Genomic DNA, 14,291 nt, shown 5'->3' with positions numbered 1-14,291 from the left:
AGCACACGTGACAGACGTGACAGAGTTTGGAGACACCGTGGAGAGCGATCTGCTGCCTGCAACATCTTTCAGCATGACCACTTTGGCAGTGGGTCAGTAATGGTGTGGGGTGGCATTTCTTTGGAGGGCCGTACAGCCCTCCATGTGCTCGCCAGAGGTAGCCTGACTGCCATTAGGTACCGAGATGAGATCCTCAGACTTCTTGTGAGACCATATGCTGGTGCGTTTGGCCCTTGGTTCCTCCTAATGCAGGACAATACCAGACCTCATGTGGCTGGAGTGTGTCAGCAGTTCCTGCAAGATGAAGAAATTGAAGCTATGGACTGGCCTGCCCGTTCCCCAGACCTGAATCCGATTGAACACATCTGGGACATCATGTCTCGCACCATCCACCAACATCACGTGTAGGGAGGTCAAACAGGCATGTGGAGGCCACACACATTACTAAGCATCATTTCCCTGTCTTGAGGCATTTCCACTGAAGTTGGATCAGCCTGTAACTTCATTTTCCACTTTGATTTTGAGCATCATTCCAACTCCAGACCTCCGTGGGATATTAGTTGTGATTTACGTTGATCATTTTTAGGTTTTATTGTTCTCAACACATTCCACTATGTAATGAATAAAGATTAACAACTGGAATATTTAATTCAGTGATATCTAGGATGTGGAATTTTAATGTTCCCTTTATTTTTTTGAGCAGTGTATTATCTATCAATCAATCAATCTATCTATCTATCTATCTATCTATCTATCTATCTATCTATCTATCTATCTATCTATCTATCTATGTAGCACTGTAATGAGTGCAGCGTTTTCCTTACTTGCCTGCTTACAATGCATGCCACCTGCAGTGTACCAGCAGCACATTCCCAGCCTTCCTGCCTATCTTGCCTGTGGTGCCCCCATTATGGAGTATGCAGTGTTGTGTGTCCAGTACTGCCATCTCCAGCATCTGTGCAGAACAATTGAAGCCACCAGGAGACAGCAGGCATCAGACAGGGGAGAGAGGACCAGGGTAGTGATGTCAGAACACACACACCTCCCCCACCTCCAGGAGGAAGAATCCTTGGGTGCAGGGAGGGAGGATGCTGCAGACTCAGCCTGGGTAGCCCTGTCTATTATCTATGCTGCAAACCAGCCTCAGAGAAGAATGTCCTTAATACTACAGGTAACAATCATTGGAAATATCCTACATTTCTGCAAACCTATCCCAGTGCATATAGTAATAGCCATAGGTTAATTTAGATCATAAGTGTTTTTTGGTATGTGCTGCATGCTTTATTGTCCTTATTTTGAGTACATTTCCTTTTGCTGCATTACCATGTGAACATACATGTCTTTTCTCGGATATCTATCTAGCAGGAAATTCCGGCTAATACTATGTATGCATAGCCAGTGATACATATGATTTATAGCAGTAGAGCAGCATAGTCTTGTCAGTCCAGCTAGTCCTGCTACTACTCCAATGTGTCTGTTGTTCATCACGTGACATTTATCAACATTTTTATTATACTTATGTTGCTATTGTTGATGTAATTTTACCTGCAGCCATTTTAAGTTAATTTTTTAATTGCTTTGGTCTAACCAAGCTCAATGAAATCCCATATGTCTTTGTGTTTGCTGTCTACTCACAGTCTTGCTTGCTATTTACATCGCTCTTATTGACTTTTTATAGTAAGCATTTGATAATAAGACTAAAATACATGATATGATTATTTTTATTATTATTTATTTTACATGTATATTCTTTGCATTAGCACAGTCATTATGGCATATTAATGGTACTGTTTACAAAATCAAGATTATTTTATTTTGGGAAGGGACAGATGTAATGTTACACCAAAGCGTCACCTTTTATTACAGTGGTAAAAGATGCCCGCATCCTCCACCAAATTAAACATCACTTGAAATGCTAAATATTCCAAGTGCTTCTGACAATTATTGACATGAAATATGCATATCTGGTAACAGGCCAGTTAGGATTCCTAATACTTATCCCTCATAGACCAGTGAGGCCTACTTTCCCGTATTACAGCTAAGAGCTTGGCCAACCTCTTCTAGCTTTCTGCTGACTCAGCTTGTGGCTAATTGCGATTCTGTCTTCATTTTGTGATCCCACATCAGAAGCTATATATCGAATTCAGCTTCCATTTGCAGTTTTATCACTTAGCCTCTTGCCAATGTGTTGTCATCAGTGAAATACAAATAAATATAATTTGGTATTAGGTATAAAATGCAGTAAGATACCAGATACAAAAATTGCATAGTGCCATAAAGTTTATGTTGGATTTAGATGGGCATATAAGGGCAGTCGTTAGTTTTTATGAGACTGTGTTTTAAGGTTTTGATTGACTGGTAAGCCTGCGAAGCTAAAATATGATAACCACCATGTCCATGTACTTAAGGAGCCTGGGGTATGAGCATTTACTCACCAGTGAAGAACTGAGAGAGAATCCACTAGACTGTGACCCTGTGAGACCTATTTGGTAGATATTGTCAGCTGTCTATGTTGCATTTAATGTCAGCATGGTGGCTCAGTGGCTAACACTGTTCTTTGCAGCACTGGTGTCCTGGTTTCAAATCCCACCAAGGACAACATCTGCAAAGAGTTTGCATGTTCTCCCCATGTTTGCGTGGGTTTCCACTGATACTCCAAAGACATACTGATAGGGAATTTAGATTGTGATGATAATGTATGTAAATCAATGTGGAATATGTTCTATATAAGCGAATAAAATAAATAAATAAATATGTAGCTTACTTCCTATTGAGTATCTTTTGAAAGAAAGATAGTACACAAGACATTGCGGAACCCTTCTACGTTCAACAATGCTGCCCAGAAATGTATGAATGCCCCGTATAGAGGGTTGCTCTTAAAATAGTAATAGTATCTGACACGGGGATACCACAACAGAGTGGGGTCAGACGATGTTCAGGTGGTTGCCCTTTCTGCCTGTCCTACAGGTAAACTTTTTGTCCCTGTGAACCTCCATCTTCAAATTTTGAGTGAACATCACCACAGATCTTACTTGTTGTTTTTGGTGGCTAGGATTCACCAGGATGTTCGGGATAATGTAGCTGCCTGCAGTACTTGTGCGCATTCTAACACCAAGCATACTTGTCTGTCCGGGGCTCTTCAACTTTTGGCGATTCCCTGTAGACCAGACCATGGACTCATTTGTCTGTAGATTTCATTACTGATCCACCAGTGTCGACAGGTAACACAGTAATATTAGTGGTGGTGGATAGATTCAGCAACAGGGCCGTATTTACCACTAGGCACTTGAGGGCACGTGCCTAGGGCGGGGACAATGCAGGGGGCGGCACCTGAGCAAGGTTTTTTTTTTTTTTATAAGTCCTGGGTCACCTCCCGACCGACCAACCCCCCCCCCCCCCCCCCCCCCGGCCGCTCACCCGCCTCCCACCCACCCTCCTTGAAGACGATACTCACCTTGCTCCAGCAATGCCTGGACTGGCATTCAGGGGGGAATATGAGCCATGCATTCGGGGGGGGGGAATATGAGCCATGCATACAGGAGGGGGAATATGAGCCATGCATTCGGGGGGATGGAATATGAGCCATGCATACAGGGGGGAATATGAGCCATGCATACATTAGGGGGAATATGAGCCATGCATACAGGAGGGGGAATATGAGCCATGCATACAGGAGGCGGAATATGAGCCATGCATACAGGGGGGGGGAATATGAGCCATGCATACAGGAGGGGGAATATGAGCCATGCATACAGGAGGGGGAATATGAGCCATGCATACAGAAGGGGGATATGAGCCATGTATATGGGATGGGAGGGAGATGAGCCATGCATACAGGAGGGGGGGTCATTATACAGTATTGAGCATCATGTGGGATCATTATACAGTCTGGAGAACTGTGTGTGGCCATTATACAGTATTGAGCATCATGTGTGGCCGTTATACAGTATGGAGCATCATGTGTGGCCGTTATACAGTATGGAGCATCATGTGTGGCCAATGGCCATTGTACAGTATGGAGCATCATGTGTGGTTAATATACAGTATGGAGCATCATGTGTGGCCATTATACAGTATTGAGCATCATGTGGGATCATTATACAGTATGGAGAACTGTGTGTGGCCATTATACAGTATGGAGCACTATGTGTGGCCATTATACAGTATGGAGCACTGTGTGGCCATTATACAGTATGGAGCACTGTGTGGCCATTATACATTATGGAGCATCATGTGTGGCCATGATACACTATGGAGCATCATGTGTGGCCATTATACACTATAGAGCATCATGTGTGGCCATTATACAGTATTGAGCATCATGTGTGGCCATTATACAGTATGGAGCACTGTGTGGCCATTATACAGTATGGAGAACTGTGTGTGGCCATTATACAGTATGGACCATCATGTGTGGTGGCCGTTATACAGTATTGAGCATCATGTGTGGCCATTATACAGTATGGAGCATCATGTGTGGCCATTATACAGTATGGAGCACTGTGTGGCCATATTTTTTTTGTTTATAATTATTGTATATAAAACAGTGTGGTCAGCAGTGCTAAATGGCTGTGGTTGGGACATGGATATGGGTGTGACTAGTTGTGAAATGGGTGTGGTCAGAGGCGTGGCCTAAAATTTGCCGCGGCGCACTACGCGCGCCGCAAACTTTATGCCTCCTTCCCTTCTTCAAAAGTTGGGAGGTATGGTACCGCATTTGCCAGATCATGGCAAGTGCAGCAAATCCTATAGGGAATGAATGAGGCCGAACGCATTGTTGCCGTAAGTGATCAGTTACGCGGCAGATGTAGAAAAACTGCCGGATCTGCTGCAAAAGGCGACTTTCACATCAGCGATTCTTGCCAAAGTCACTGCCAATAGTGTCATACTCACCAAAGGGGGAGGCAGCACTAAAAGTGCCTAGGGCAGCAGAAACTCTAAATACGGCCCTGTTCAGCAAGATGGCTCTTTCATTGTGCTACCTGCATTACCGAATGCCAAGACTTTGGCACAAATTTTGATTAAGGAGATCGTGAAATTGCATGGAGTTCCCACTGATATTGTTTCCAGCCAGGGGGGTTCAATTTATATCTTAATTTCGAAAAGCATTTTGTGCTTGTTTAGTGATTCATCTTTCATTTTAATCTGCCTTTCATTCACAGTTTAATGGGAAAACTTAACGAGTGAACCAAAATCTTGAGACATAGGTGCTTTGCGTCTCAAAATAAGGAGTGGGTTTTGTATTTACCCCTTGCAGAAATCACTGTAAATAATCATTGTCACAAATCAACTCACAAGTCCCCGATTTTTATTGGCTTCATCTTCAGTTTTGAGCTTTCAATAGTAAATATTCTTCTGGGGTAGCTCAGGAGGAATGGTTTTCCTCGTCTATTACATCAGTATGGCAAGGTGTTCTTAATAACTTAAGGATGATGGGGTCCAGATACAAGAGTATGGCTGATCGGTAATGCCTGCTGGGTCCGGACCTGTGTGTGGGTGATTGGATGTGGTTTTCCTCAAAGAATATTAAACTAAAAGTTCCTTCTTGAATTCTAGAACCCAGCTTCATATGATTGTTGACGTCGTCAATCCAGTGGCGATTCGCCTAGTTCTACCATCTGCTTTAAAGATCCATAATGTATTTCACTGTTCTCCAAAAATATGTGGCCTCCTCGGTACCATCCCTACCACCACCTTCCCCTATCTTGTTTAATGGAAGTCTGGAATTCCAGATAGCTAAAATTGTTGATTCTTTCTTGGTTCGCCTGTCTCTTCAATAGTGCATTGGAAGGGTTATGGTCCAGAGGAAAGAATATGGGTACCAGCGTTCGATGTTCATGCGACCAGGTTGGTTCTGGCCTTTCCCAACTCTCATCCTGATAAACTGGGTTTGCGGTACCAGAATCCCCTCCTAGGAGGGACAGTACTCACACAGGGAAACCGTGACAGAGTGGGGTCAGACAATTGCAGCGTCTAGTGACACATACACTTATGGCTTCACCATCCTACTAGCAGTTCTGGCTTTCTATGCTCTGGTGCTGCAAGGGTTAAATACCTTAATTGGACACCAGGAGTTCTTCATCTTGGGTTGTCTCAGCTGTTCTGAGTTTGTTACTCCTAGCAGGTATAAGAACTCTTCTCCTTGCTTCTGATCTTGCCCGTGATAGTTACCACTACCTGGTTTGGGGTTAAAGGAGAGAGTTCAGTGTTTGGAGTAGGCGATTGGAGAGTTTTTCAGGAGATTGCTGCGTGGTATTGGTTTGCTTGTTTATCCTTATCCTCTGCTATTTGTTTTTTTTTCCTTCCTCCTACCCGACAGCGTCGCTTTGAATATGAGCTTCTTCCAAAAGGGGCATGGGAATCTTTTTGATGATATTCTAATTTAGTGAGAAGCACTTCTATCTAATAATTACTGGGGCCTTGAGATCTAGTGCTTAAGTGAAGTGCTATCCTACACATTTGTTGTATTGATTATTTAGAACATATTTGGATGGTTTCATTTGCCCCTCCTTTGTAAGATATTCGGTGTATATCTTATGAACAGGTCTATGTAATGTCCCTATTTGTAAGGCACATTGTGCTTTTAAACATCTTTTATATTTTTATTCTTAATAAAAATAACTTTTTAAGGGATTCCTAGGTTTCATTTCCTTATGTTCTAGGCCAATGTTTCCCAAACTCCAGTCCTCACAGTCCCAACAGACCAGGTTTTCAGGATTTCCTTAGTATTGTATCGGTGGGAGAACCTGTTGTAATTTCTAATGCCTTGAAAATAATTCCACAAATTGTGCAATGCTAAGGAAATCCTGAAATCATGACGTGTTTGGGGCAGTGAGGACTGGAGTTTGGGAAACACTGTTCTAGGCTGTGTGTACATTTCTTGACTTAGGCATTTGTTTTCATTAGTGCTATTTAAGTGCAATCCAGTGCATTATATGGAATATTATATTCTTAACCCCTTCACGATCAATGACGCATATTTACATCATCGGCCGTGTCCCTGCCTTTGAAGTGGGCTCCGACACTGAGCCTGCATCTTTCCCCCCACTTGATGGCTGATTTAATCAGCCATCAAGTGCCTCTAACAGCCACGGTTAGGTCCATGATCCACCCATAGCTGTTAACCAGTTAAATGCCACTGTCAGTCATTGACAGGAAGCGCATCATTGATCCTGCCCATCGGCGCCCTTGTTACTTGGAGTGGCGATGAGTTGTCATGACTGCCAGGGGTCTGCTCAAGACCTCCGTGCTTGTTTTCACGATCCTCCTATGAACGCCGGCTCATGGTCGGCATTCATAGGAAACTGTGAATTTTGCTATACATAGCAGTGCTGAATCTGAAGCCCTGCTATGTGCAGCACAGGCGATCGGATGATCGCAGCTTCAAGTCTACTAAGGGAACTACTGAAGCCAGTAAAAAGTAGAACAACAAAGTTTAAAAAATTAAAACACAAAAGTTCAAATCATCCCTCTTTTGCCCCATTAAAAATAAAACATTAAAAAGAAAATGCATATATTTGGTATCACTGCTTTCAGAAATGTCCAATCTATCAAGATCTAAAATAAATTGATCTGATTGGTAAACGGCGTAACGAGAAAAAATATCAAAACGCCAGAATTACGTTTTTTGGGTCGACACAACACTGCAATAAAAGGCGATCAAAACATCGTATCAAAATGGTATCAATAAAAACATCTCAGGGCACAAAAAAAATAAGTCGTCACCCGGCCCCAGATCATTACAGATGTCAGAAAATGGTGACAAATACAAAAACATTTTTTCCTACAAGTTTCAGAATTTTTTCACCACCTAAATAAAAAATTATACATGTTTGGTATCTGCATACTCAGACTGACCTGAAAAATCATATTTCCAGGTCAGTTTTACCATATAGTGTACATGGTAAATTAAATAAAACATAAAACAAATTGTGGAATAGCACTTTTTTTTACAATTTCACCGCTGTTGGATTTTTTTTCATTTTCCAGTATGTTTTAAGATAAAATCTATGGTGCCATTCAAAAGTCCAAAGCGTCCTACAAAAAAACAAGCCCTTATGCAGCTATATTGACGGAAAAATAAAAAAAATTATGGCTCTTGAAAGAAGGGCAGGAAAAAGCGAAAAACGGAAAATCGCTTGGCGGAAAAGGATTTAACCCCTTAAGCCCCGAGGGTGGTTTGCACGTTAATGACCGGGCCAATTTTTCCAATTCTGACCACTGTCCCTTTATGAGGCTATAACTCTGGAACGCTTTGACGGATCTTGGCGATTCTGACATTGTTTTCTCGTGACATATTGTACTTCATGTTAGTGGTAAAATTTATTCGATATAACTTGCGTTTATTTGTGAAAAAAATGGAAATTTGGCGAAAATTTTGAAAATTTCGCAATTTTCCAACTTTTAATTTTTATGCCCTTAAATCACAGACATATGTCACGCAAAATACTTAATAAGTAACATTTCCCACATGTCTACTTTACATCAGCACAATTTTGGAACCAAAAATTTTTTTTGTGACGGAGTTATAAGGGTTAAAAGTTGACCAGCAATTTCTCATTTTTACAACACCATTTTTTTTTAGGGACCACATCTCATTTGAAGTCATTTTGAGGGGTCTATATGATAGAAAATACCCAAGTGTGACACCATTCTAAAAACTGCACCTCTCAAGGTGCTCAAAACCACATTCAAGAAGTTTATTAACCCTTCAGGTGTTTCACAGGAAATTTTGGAATGTTTAAATAAAAATGAACATTTAACTTTTTTTCACACAAAATTTATTTCAGCTCCAATTTGTTTTATTTTACCAAGGGTAACAGGAGAAAATGGACTCCCAAAGTTGTTGTACAATTTGTCCTGAGTACGCTGATACCCCATATGTGGGGGTAAACCACTGTTTGGGCGCATGGCAGAGCTCGGAAGGAAAGGAGCGCCATTTGACTTTTCAATGCAAAATTGACTGGAATTGAGATGGGACGCCATGTTGCGTTTGGAGAGCCCCTGATGTGCCTAAACATTGAAACCCCCTACAAGTGACACCATTTTGGAAAGTAGACCCCCTAAGGAACTTATCTAGATGTGTGGTGAGCACTTTGACCCACCAAGTGCTTCACAGAAGTTTATAATGCAGAGCCGTAAAAATAAAAAAATCATATTTTTTCACAAAAATTATTTTTTCGCCCCCAATTTTTTATTTTCCCAAGGGTAAGAGAAGAAATTGGACCCCAAAAAATGTTGTGCAATTTGTCCTGAGTACGCTGATACCCCATATGTGGGTATAAACCATTGTTTGGGCGCATAGCAGAGCTTGGAAGGGAAGGAGCGCCATTTGACTTTTCAATGCAAAATTGACTGGAATTGAGATGAGACACCATGTTGCGTTTGGAGAGCCCCTGATGTGCCTAAACACTGAAACCCCCTACAAGTGACACCATTTTGGAAAGTAGACCCCCTAAGGAACTTATCTAGATGTGTGGTGAGCACTTTGACCCACCAAGTGCTTCACAGAAGTTTATAATGCAGAGCCGTAAAAATAAAAAATCATATTTTTTCACAAAAATTATCTTTTCGCCCCCAATTTTTTATTTTCCCAAGGGTAAGAGAAGAAATTGGACACCAAAAAATGTTGTGCAATTTGTCCTGATTACGCTGATACCCCATATGTGGGTGTAAACCATTGTTTGGGCGCATGGCAGAGCTTGGAAGGGAAGGAGCGCCATTTGACTTTTCAATGCAAAATTGACTGGAATTGAGATGGGACGCCATGTTGCATTTGGAGAGCCCCTGATGTGCCTAAACATTGAAACCCCCCACAAGTGACACCATTTTGGAAAGTAGACCCCCTAAGGAACTTATCTAGATGTGTTTTGAGAGCTTTGAACCCCCAAGTGTTTCACTACAGATTATAACGCAGAGCCATGAAAATATATATATTTTTTTTTTTCACAAAAATGATTTTTTAGCCCCCAGCTTTGTATTTTTACAAGGGTAACAGAATAAATTGGACCCCAAAATTTGTTGTCCAATTTGTCCTGAGTACGCTGATACCCCATATGTGGGTGGGAACCACTGTTTGGTCGCATGACAGGGCTCGGAAGGGAAGGAGCGCCATTTGGAATGCAGACTTAAATGGATTGGTCTGCAGCCGTCACGTTGCATTTGCAGAGCCCCTGATGTACCCAAACAGTACAAACCCCCCACAAGTGACCCCATATTGGAAACTAGTCCTCCCAAGGAACTTATCTAGATGTGTTGTGAGAACTTTGAACCCCCAAGTGTTTCACTACACTTTATAACGCAAAGCCGTGAAAATAAAAATTCTTTTTTTTTTCACAAAAATGATTTTTTAGCCCCCAGTTTTGTATTTTCACAAGGGTAACAGGATAAATTAGACCCCAAAAGTTGTTGTCCAATTTGTCCTGAGTACGCTGATACCCCATATGTGGGGGGGAACCACTGTTTGGGCGCATGACAGAGCTCGGAAGGGAAGGAGCGCCATTTGGAATGCAGACTTAAATGGATTGGTCTGCAGGTGTCACGTTGCATTTGCAGAGCCCCTGATGTACCCAAACAGTACAAACCCCCACAAGTGACCCCATATTGGAAACTAGACCTCCCAAGGAACTTATCTAGATGTGTTGTGAGAACTTTGAACCCCCAAGTGTTTCACTACAGTTTATAACGCAGAGCCGTGAAAATAAAACATCTTTTTTTTTCTCACAAAAATGATTTTTAGCCCCCCAAATTTTTAATTTTCCCAAGGATAACAAGAGAACTTGGACCCCAGAAGTTGTTGTTCAATTTGTCCCGAGTACGCTGATAACCCATATGTTGGGGTAAACCCCTTTTTGGGCGCACGGGAGAGCTCGGAAGGGAAGGAGCACTGTTTTACTTTTTCAACGCAGAATTGGCTGGAATTGAGATTGGACGCCATGTCGCGTTTGGAGAGCCCCTGATGTGCCTGGACAGTGGAAACTCCCCAATTCTACCTGAAACCCTAACCCAAACACACCCCTAACCCTAATCTCAACGGTAACCCTAACCACACCCCTAGCCCTGACACACCCATAATTCTAATCCCAACCCTAATCCAAACCGTAAATGTAATTCAAACCCTAACTCTAACTTTAGCCCCAACCCTAACCCTAACTTTAGCCCTAACCCTAACTTTACCTCCAACCCTATCCCTAACCCTAACCCTAGCCCTAACCCTAACTTTAGCCCCAACCCGAACCCTAGCCCTAACCCTAACTCTAGCCCTAACCCTAACCCTAACCCTAGCCCTAATGGGAAAATGGAAATAAATACTTTTTTTAATTTTATTTTTTTTCCCTAACTAAGGGGGTGATGAAGGAGGGTTTGATTTACTTTTATAGCGTTTTTTATATCGGATTTTTATGTTTGGCAGCTGTCACACACTAAAAGACGCTTTTTATAGCAAAAAAGTTTTTGCATCTCCACATTTTGAGACCTATAATTTTTCCACATTTTGCTCCACAGAGTCATGTGAGGTCTTGTTTTTTGCGGGACGAGTTGACGTTTTTATTGGTAACATTTTCGGACACGTGACCATTTTTGATCACTTTTTATTCCGATTTTTGTGAGGCAGAATGACCAAAAACCTGCTATTCATGAATTTCTTTTGGGAGAGGCGTTTATACCGTTCCACGTTTGGTAAAATTGATAAAGCAGTTTTATTCTTTGGGTCAGTACGATTACAGTGATACCTCATTTATATCATTTTTTTATGTTTTGGCGCTTTTATACGATAAAAACTATTTTATAGAAAAAATAATTATTTTGGTATCGCTTTATTCTCAGGACTATAACTTTTTTATTTTTTTGCTGATGATGCTGTATGGCGACTTGTTTTTTGCAGGACAAGATGACGTTTTCAGCGGTACCATGATTATTTATATCAGTCTTTTTGATCGCGTGTTATTCCACTTTTTGTTCGGCGGTATGGTAATAAAGCATTGTTTTTTGCCTCGTTTTTTTTTTTTTTTTTCTTACGGTGTTTACTGAAGGGGTTAACTAGTGGGCCAGTTTTATAGGTTGGGTCGTTACGGACGCGGCGATACTAAATATGTGTACTTTTATTGTTTTTTTTTTATTATTTAGATAAAGAAATGTATTTATGGGAATAATATATTTTTTTTTATTATTATTTATTTAGGAATTTTTTTTTTTTTTTTTTACACATGTGGAAAGTTTTTTTTTTTACTTTTTTACTTTGTCCCAGGGGGGGACATCACAGATCGATGATCTGATAGTGTGCACAGCACTCTGTCAGATCACCGATCTCACTTACATCGGTGCAGGCTTACCAGCGCCTGCTCTGAGCAGGCGCTCGGTAAGCCACCTTTCTCCCTGCAGGACCCGGATGCCGCGGCCATCTTGGATCCGGGACCTGCAGGGAGGAAGGAGGTAGGAGACCCTCGGAGCAACGCGATCACATCGCGTTGCTCCGGGGGTCTCAGGGAAGCCCGCAGGGAGCCCCCTCCCTGCGCGATGCTTCCCTATACCGCCGGCACATCGCGATCATGTTTGATCGCGGTGTGCCGGGGGTTAATGTGCCGGGGGCGGTCCGTGACCGATCTTGGCACATAGTGCCGGATGTCAGCTGCGATAGGCAGCTGACACCCGGCCGCGATCGGCCGCGCTCCCCCCGTGAGCGCGGCCGATCGCGTATGACGTACTATCCCGTCACCGGGAATTAAGTCCCAGGTCACCTTGACGGGATAGTACGTCATACGGGATTAAGGGGTTAAGGACATATTTTGTTGAGTTAAAGAAATTAACATGACTAAATGTTCATCCCTTACAATATAGCAACGATGTCTATAATGATTGATTTAACAATGAATATTAAGCATGTACTGTATATATACAGGACAACTTCACAAGTGAAAATGAACTCTGGCTCACCCCTTCTGACACAGCCTCCCCTGCTGCACTCTCTTACGGTGGCCTCCACCTTTCTCACACCCCTCGCTGCAGCAGCAAACATGGCGGAGGAGTTGGTTTTCTCCTGTCAGATAACTGCTCCTTCACCCCAATCCCACTTCCACCCTCTGTTACCCTCCCTTTCTTTGAGGTGCACTCTGTGCGCATCTACTCCCCCTCCAAGCTCCAACTGGCTGTCATTTACCGCCCCCCAGGGCCAGCCACCACCTTCTTTGACCACTTCACCACCTGGCTACTTCATTCCCTTTCCGCGGACATCCCCACTATCATCATGGGCGACTTCAACATCCCCATTGACACTTCCCTCTCAGCTGCCACTAAACTTCTATCTCTCACTTCCTCCTTCGGCCTCACTCAATGGTCTTCTGCAGCCACTCACAAAGATGGTCACACACTGGACCTCATCTTCACCCGCCTCTGCTCCCTATCTAACCTCTCTAACTAACCTCTTCCTCTCTCTGACCACAACCTTCTCACATTCTCTTCCCTCTCCACTCCATGTCTACAATCCCCACCCCACAAACTTTCACACCCTCGCAGAAATCTTAAACATCTTGACCTACATTCATTCTCTGAATCCCTCCTCCCTCTCACAGACATAAGTTCTTTACACAATGCGGATGACGCTGCCGCTCTATATAACACCACAATAGCTGTAGCTTTGGAATCTGCTGCCCCACTTACACATACCAAAGCTCGCAAAATCAACAGACAGCCCTGGCACACCAGCCTGACCAAAGAACTGAGGCGAGCCTCCAGGGCTGCTGAGCGCAGATGGAAAAGATCCCACTCCAACGAGCACTTCATTGCATTCAAACAGTCCCTCACTACTTTCAAGACCACACTTGCCACAGCTAAACAAACCTACTTCTCATCTCTCATATCCTCCCTGTCTCACAACCCTAAACAGTTATTCAACACTTTCAATGCTCTCCTCCGTCCCCCAGCACCTCCTCCCTCCCCACTTATCTCAGCTGAAGACTTTGCCTCATTTTTCAAGCAGAAGATTGATAACATCAGAGACAGTTTTGGTCAACAACCCCCAGAGCCCTTCCTCCCGACTTCCCAGCCCTCCACCTCCAAAACCAACTTCTCCACCATTACAGAAGATCAACTCTCCACTCTACTCTCAAGATCGCATCTCACCACCTGTGCACTTGACCCACACCCATCCCACTTCATCCCAAACCTCACCAAAGTCTTCATCCCAACCCTAACCCATCTCTTCAACCTATCACTAACAACTGGTGTTTTCCCCTCAAGCTTTAAACATGCCTCAATCACACCTATCCTCAAAAAGCCTTCTCTTGACCCATCCTCTG

General features: G+C 42.9%; 1 protein-coding gene across 5 annotated transcripts in view; it reads left to right on the top strand.

Annotated features, from left to right (window-relative positions):
* The first annotated feature begins 855 nt into the window (after positions 1–855).
* The window catches only part of SLC45A1 (solute carrier family 45 member 1), a 37,548-nt gene continuing 24,112 nt past the window's right edge, over positions 856–14,291 (top strand). Inside the window, exon 1 of one of the 5 annotated variants that reach the window (XM_077250287.1) lies at positions 856–1,171. The gene's annotated coding sequence lies outside the window, so the exon portion shown is untranslated. The remainder of the gene's footprint in view (positions 1,172–14,291) is intronic. The other 4 variants (XM_077250289.1, XM_077250288.1, XM_077250290.1 and 1 more) reach the window with 4 other exon arrangements.

This window comes from Ranitomeya variabilis, chromosome 4, assembly GCF_051348905.1.
Source record: "Ranitomeya variabilis isolate aRanVar5 chromosome 4, aRanVar5.hap1, whole genome shotgun sequence".
In the NCBI taxonomy this organism is placed as follows: domain Eukaryota; kingdom Metazoa; phylum Chordata; class Amphibia; order Anura; family Dendrobatidae; genus Ranitomeya; species Ranitomeya variabilis.
This window is presented reverse-complemented; position numbering and strand designations above follow the sequence as displayed.